Source organism: Gossypium arboreum, chromosome 9 (assembly GCF_025698485.1).
Source record: "Gossypium arboreum isolate Shixiya-1 chromosome 9, ASM2569848v2, whole genome shotgun sequence".
Classification (NCBI taxonomy): domain Eukaryota; kingdom Viridiplantae; phylum Streptophyta; class Magnoliopsida; order Malvales; family Malvaceae; genus Gossypium; species Gossypium arboreum.
The window spans coordinates 28415414-28422638 of NC_069078.1; the positions used below are offsets into that span (position 1 = coordinate 28415414).

At 37.9% G+C, this 7225-nt stretch overlaps 1 non-coding gene across 1 annotated transcript; it reads left to right on the plus strand.

Annotated features, from left to right (window-relative positions):
• Positions 1 to 878: 878 nt before the first annotated feature.
• Positions 879 to 985, plus strand: LOC128281017 (small nucleolar RNA R71). The gene has a single exon (XR_008271234.1). It is a non-coding gene; the product is annotated as a small nucleolar RNA R71 (small nucleolar RNA).
• Positions 986 to 7225: the final 6240 nt, after the last annotated feature.

Here is a 7225-nt window from a genome sequence, read left to right on the forward strand (position 1 = left end):
TTGGTGTAGGAATTTCAAGAGTTGGTTGATTCTTCTCAACGGGCTTATCTTCGACACTAATCAATCGGGGTTCCAGAATTTTACCATTTTGCAATGACACTGCCTTGATATGTTCTTTACCTAAATTTCTTGGATTCTAAGTATCGCTCAGCAAGGTTCCTTGCGGCCTATTACGAAGCTTTGTAGCTAACTGACCCATTTGGTTTTTCAAATTTTTCAGTGTTGCTGCTTGGCTTTGGATCAAAGCGTCATTATTTACCATGTATGCTTTCAACAAGTTTTCCAAACTGTTTGATGTCTCAGCTTGAGGAGGTTTTGGAGCTTGCTGATTAAACCCTTGAGATTGTTTGGGCCTATGCTGCAAGAAGTTGTTGTTCGGTCTATTTCCTTGGTTTCTCTAAGAAAAGTTAGGATGATTACGCCATAAAGGATTGTAGAAGTTGGACTGGGGTCTTTGTCCACTCCTATTTTGATGTTGGTTCCCCACATAGTATACTAACTCGAGATTTAATGGAAAATTCTCAAAAGAATGGCCTTCCCTGTAGTACACATAGGAAACTACTTCAAATGGACTTGGTGGCTGAGCAGCAAAATTATTAGTACTATTAGTGGTAAATTGTTTTGACATAGAGGAAATTGACGATACCTGAGTTGATAACGAAATGAGGGCATCAACTTCATGAACTCCGGCTACACATCTTTCTAAAGCTGTTCGATTTGTTGGCCATTGATAGTTATTACTTGCAATCCTCTCGATGATCTCGTAAGCCTCATTATAGGACTTAAACAAAATTACACCATTCGTAGAAGCATCTACCATCAATCTTGTATATGCCTTGAGACCATTATAGAATGTATCCAACTGGATACAATGAGGAATCCCATGATGAGGACACTTACGAAGTAACTCCTTGAATCACTCCTAAGCCTCATACAAAGACTCGTCATCCAATTGTTGGAAAGTTGTGATCTCGTTCCTCAACTTAGCATTTTTGATAGGCGGGAAATACTTAGCCAAAAGTCTTTCTGCTAATTCTTTCCATGTAGCTATTGAACTTGGTGGCAAAGAATTGAGCCATGCTCGTGTTCGATCTCGCAACGTGGATGGAAATAACTTCAACCTCAGTGCGTCTTCAGTCACACTGGCTATCTTGAATGAATCACTCACCTCTATAAAAAATTGAAGGTGGAGATGTGGATCTTCCATGGGCATACCACTGAATTGGCCCACCGTTTGGAGCATTTGAAACATCACTGGTTTCAATTCAAATTGGATTGTGTAATAGCCCGATTTTGGGCCTAGTCGGAACAGTGGTTTTGGGACCACAAATTCGACGAGGAAAATTTTATTTTTATTATATTTTTATGGTCTATAATTTTATGAAATGATTTTCGTTTAAAAATTTTGACGTTTGGGCATTCAATTTAGTCAAAGGGACTAAATTGTAAAAAGTGCAAAAGTTGAGTTCTACAAGTTAGAGTTGTCCAATTGTTATGAAATTTTAAATTGGAGGTCTTATATGGTAATTAGAGCATTGGTTAAGTTGGTGGACAAAAATGGACATGTTTCTAATGTTTTTCATTTAGGGCATTTTGGTCATTTAGTTATTAAAATGAATTAAAAACAAAATTAAAAGCAAATTTTTGTCCATCTTCAACCCCTTGGCCGAAAATTTCATGGAGAAACCATGGATAGGGTTTTTCAAGCTTCTACGCTTGATTGTAAGTCTGTTGTAGCCCCATTTTTAATGATTTTTATGTTTTTTGCAATCCCTATAACAAGATCTGTATATTTCTACCATTTATTTGAGCTAGGGTTGATGTTTTAAAGTTTACCCATGTGTTCCATGTGTGTATTTTGATGTTTAAGGGAGGAATATGAATGTTTTCTGTGTGTTAAACGACTTTTACTAAGTAGTTTTCGGTGTAAAAAGGACTAATTTGTAAAAGTTATAAAATTTGTCATAAAAGTGTGATTTAGTGGAAATTGTGGGCTGCTATAATTGTGAAATGATTCGAATAGGCTTAAAGTACAAAGAAATTGAATAAAAAATTATTCTACAAGCCTAGAGGCAAAAGTGTAAATATGACAAACTTTAGGGGCAAATATGTAATTTTCCATAGTATGATTTTTGGATCACATTGACTAATGTGACTAATAAATAGACTAAATGTGATATTATAGATCAAAGAAAATGAGGTTCAGACCCAGAACGGGGAAAAACGAGAAATTAACGGTTAGGTCCCTTTTTGCCATTTTGGTGTTGAGGTAAGTTTGTATGAAAATAATGCAACATGTTGTTATTATTATAGGTTTAATACTTAAATATTGAATGAAATGTATATGTATATGTATATGTATATGTATATGTATTTGTCTTTATGAAATTGATTCATGATGTCTCAATGACGACTCGACAAAAGTTGGTGTCTTAGAAATCCCGGTTGAACTCTAGGAATAGCTAAGATACGGATGTCACGACATGTGAATATTGAGATCCCGTATAAGACCATATCTGGGATATGGCATCGACATCGAGATGAGATTTCGTGTAAGACCATATCTGGGATATGGCATCAGCATCGATAAGAGATCCCATATAAGACCATATCTAGTATATGGCATCGGTATCGAGATGAGATCCCGTGTAAGACCATATTTGGGATATGGCATCGGCATCGATAAGAGATCCCGTATAAGACCATGTCTGGGACATGGCATCGACATCAGTATGAGATCCCATGTAAGACCATATCTGGAATATGGCATTGGCATTGATATGAGGTCCCGTATAAGACCATGTCTGGGACATAGCATTAGCACCGTTATGAGACTTCGTGTAAGACCGTAGCTGGGCTATTGGCATCGATGTGTGATCCCATGTAAGACCACGTCTGGGACATGGCTTTGGCATCCTATTATGTGTATCATGATTTCGAGTATCCTTTAGTATTCCAAGTAGTTCAACGGGTAATTCAAAAATTATATCAAAGTTGTGATAATGTATTATTACGTTAGAAGTGGTACACGTATGTATGCAAAACTTATGAGAAATGATTTTGGTTTATGATGCACCTTTGGTAAGGATGCAAATAAGTAAGTCATGCTTATGAGATTGAAATTGTGATGACCTTGTGATTATGGGTCTAGGCTTGTGATGTATAAAAAAAACAGTATTTTTACCATGATGGTGAAAATGATTTGTAAAGGTGTTATAAACTTAGTATCATCACTTTACACTAAAACAATTTTTGACAGCAACAGTTTGACTTTGAAAATCCACCAAAAATTGTGAAAATTGAGTTGGAGGTTGAATAAAATATGAAATTAAAGCTTATTGAGTCTAGTTTCAGATAGAGAAATGATGTAAGCAAAAGAATTTAATATTATGAGATATTTGAATTTTTGGGAGACAGGGTCATAGTGATTGTGGGCTCCCCTGTCTTAACTTTGGAAAATCATTAAAAATTGTATGAAAATAATTATCGGTTAAAATTTGTATGACTAAAATTCTTAATGAGCTTATTTTCAAGAGAAACAGACGGAAACATCATCCAAATCCTGTACTAAGAGATAATTAATTTTTAGTAAAGAAAGGTCAAAGCTGTCAAATAACAGAATAGGGGTAACTTTGAAGAATGAACTGTACTTATGTTTTAGGCTTAGGGACTAAATTGAATAAAAGTAAAATTTGAGGGGTAATTTTTTAAAAATGTAAAAAGTGACCAAATTGCATGAAATGAATTGTATTATTATTTAAATTAATAAATTGAAAGAAATCATTAAATTTGATCAAGATCGGGTGGAATGTAACGCCCTAAAAATATTAGGTCTTTATTTCCACATGTTGTGTTGCTTAAGCATGTGCTTTCTCCAATGTTTGAGTGTCTTGAGAGGTGCAGGGGAGGTCCTGTGTTCAAGACTTGGCTTGTACTAATTTTGGTTTTTTATTTGAGTTAAACTTGCCTCTGGTTAGTTGGTCTTTTAAATTTAATTGGGTAGAGTATGGCATAAAAAGCTGGCTAGTGCAGTGGCATGGGGCGTGTGGGGTGTATTTGGGTTTTGAGGTTCAATTCGTGGTGCTCGTAGTGGATTTTATTTTTGTTGCAAGTGGCATGGAGGTGTCCTGGGTTGACCGAAATTGTTAGGAGTTTGAATTAGGCGGTTGAGGAGGGAAATGAGAGATTTAGGGAGTGAATTGAGGAGTGGATCAAAGAGTGGGTGAAGTGGGAGTGCTGGCCGAAAGTCAGATTCTTAATTACCCAAATTCGGTCATATGTTAGGAGTACCAAAATTTTCCAGTTTTTGCTTCTCATTTTTCCTTGTTAGCAATTGTTCTTTTGGTCTTGTTTTTCTCTCTTCTGGTTTTGGGGTTTCTTGGTAGCCGAATTTGAGTGTGTTCATTCGGGAACTGGTCATTTGGTTTTGTTCTTCCACTGAGTTTGTAGCCGACCTCTTTTGTTTCTCTGCACCTTGTGGTTTCTTTTTCTCTTTTGTCTTTGGCCAAACATACTTGCTCCGGTTTAGCTTTAGTCTCGCCTGGTCCTTATTCTTTTCTCCCTCTCTCTGTCGACTCCCCTCGCATGATAGCATTCCCTTCCCTTTCATTTGATTGCTTGGGCCGTATATTTTTTAACTCTTCCACCTGTCATATTGACTCTTGCGATTTTCCTTGGAACTTTTGGTTGGTGTTTAATTCTTCAAAAATCCTATGCCCTATTTCTTTATGATTTATGATTGTTCTAATCCCTTCCTTTTTCTATCATTTATGGCTAGTAGAGTGGGTGTTAGTCTTATCTTTTCGGTGTGAGGGTGCGTCTGGAATAGAAGATTGATTGTGTCTTCTCTTAAATCAGATCCAAGGTGTTGGTAAGTGTTGTTATCTTAACTTCGCTCTATTCACCCCTTTCCCATTCTGCCGAATCCTTAAGCCTCTTTCTATCACTTTCTCTTTTGACCGGCGGTTATTAAGGGAAGTGTCTGCGGTGGTGTTACCTTTTGCGTGACGTTCTTTTGGAGGAGATTGTGAGCCGATTACTCCCTTTCATTCGTGGTTCTATTTTTGGTAAGTGGTCCACAAGTTTTATGTGGTTCATTTTAGGGTGATGTGTAACAAGGTCAAGTTCTAATGCAGATTCTTGACAAAAGAGTGGGTGATCAATAGCTTAAGGGTGGAGTAGACCCTGCTTGTTTAGTCAAGGTAGGTGAATAGTCTGAGAGGGGATTTACGTGTTCAAATGAGGGTGCTAACCCTAACGATTTAAGGAGTAACATTGTATCATTATTTGGATCTAGGTTGGCGTAGTGGAGATTTGCTCACTCATCGCAAAAGGTGTGTAATCACACTACTTCCATCGTTGAACGACAAAAGCTGAAAAACAGTTACCACCATTATCAAGCGGACGTGCGACCACCCGTGTGGTTGTCTAGACGCATAAATGCGAGCATATGACTGTAAAGACCACCACGAGAGATCTCGTGAGTGCAGGTCGCTTTGGACCACGTTGGGCTAAATAGGCCGTGTTGGCCCTACGAGCTCGTTGGCCCTGCACGGGCAAACAGCATGGATGTGTGGGAACTATTGGGCCGGTTGTGTTGAGTACACGGACAATGCCATTATTTGGGTTCAATGGGCCACACGAGCGTGTGGGCTCACATGGGCCGTATGGTAGGCTTGGGCCCATTTGTGCTGTTCAATTGTTAAGGGTTGCACGGGTCACATGAAAGGATTGTGGACCTACTATTGGGTCAGTAAGTGTACCTAAACCCTAATTTTCGAAATGACTATTTTACCCCTATGAGGTAGATGACCAAAATACCCCTAGGTGTTGTTTGACTGTTTGAGCATGCCATTCTTATTGTGTGTACATTTATATTATGTTGCATTGCATGGGGTGGGATATATATATTACTTTGGAGGAAGTGTACTGAAAGGCTATAAGCCTATTACTAGCAACTCTGCTGCAAATACTGTTAGTGTTGAAACCGGTACTTTATTCTGCAGTGTAGGGATGGGTGGGTCGATTTATTCCCCATATGGAGTGTAGGGCTGGACGGAGTGGAGAGTAGAGGATGGTTGGGTAGGATTTCTTTGTGCATTACTGATACTATACTGTAATGGGCTTAGTCCCACACTGATATTACCACTGATATGGGCTTAAGCCCAGACTGTTCAGATACTGTATGTTTGACTGCTCTTTAGCTAGGGATTACACACTGAGTTTCATACTCACCTTTTTCTGCTTAACTGTGCAGGTAATCCTTAGGCGGATCGGTGTTGCGAGGACCTCGGTGATGGCCACACCACTACTTCTGTTTTTTCCTTAATTTGCTATTGGATTTCATTTTGGGTTATGTAATAAGGCCTCTTTAATTTTTTAATTTTAATTCGGGTTTTGGTTACTACGATTTATATCTGTTAAGAACGTAAAATATGGTTTTCCCAAATCAATAACTGTTTTAATGAAACACTACTTTTTCGCAACGCTTTTGAAACGTTTCTGCAACAATAAGAGTTTTAAAAGTATTGATAATTATAAATGAATAACGAATAAGCTAGAATAATTTAAGAACTAACAGAGAGGCTTCTCATTTCCAAATGGGTTTTCATCAAGAACAAGTTTTCAGAAAGCACTTCAATGTGACATCCTAGATTCGGTTATAATGTTTAGGCTGGGTTTGGGGTGTTACATTTAGTGGTATCAGAGCCAGGTTACAAAACTCAGCTTTGGCCTTGGGTTTTTCCTAAAAATGTAAATTTTAAAAGAATTGTTTCACATTGTGGAAAATATCTTGTAGTGTTGTTTTGGAAGGTGTGGTCTACCGAGTTCTCCGATGCCGATTCTGTAAGTCCTATAAAACTACTAATTTAACTGAAATACTGAGACTATCATAGATAATAGACTGTAATGAAACCTTGATTAGGGTACCTAAAACTGTAGTAAGACTTCGATCTGCGAGAACAAACAACTCTGAATTATTGATGTTATTTTTCATAAAGCATTTGTTAACAAACACTGGAACTATAAATTGATGCATAAAACTATTAATACAGATAATACACAAATCGACTATGAGTACTAGAGATACTCGTGGAAAAGGTACCAGGGGCCACGGTAGAGGCCTTGGAGGTACTTAGGTTGGGTCTTCGGCATCGGGTCATATGCCCAACGTTGAGACGAGAGAGGCATCGGCTTCACCGGTGACTGAGACTAGGTCGTATGA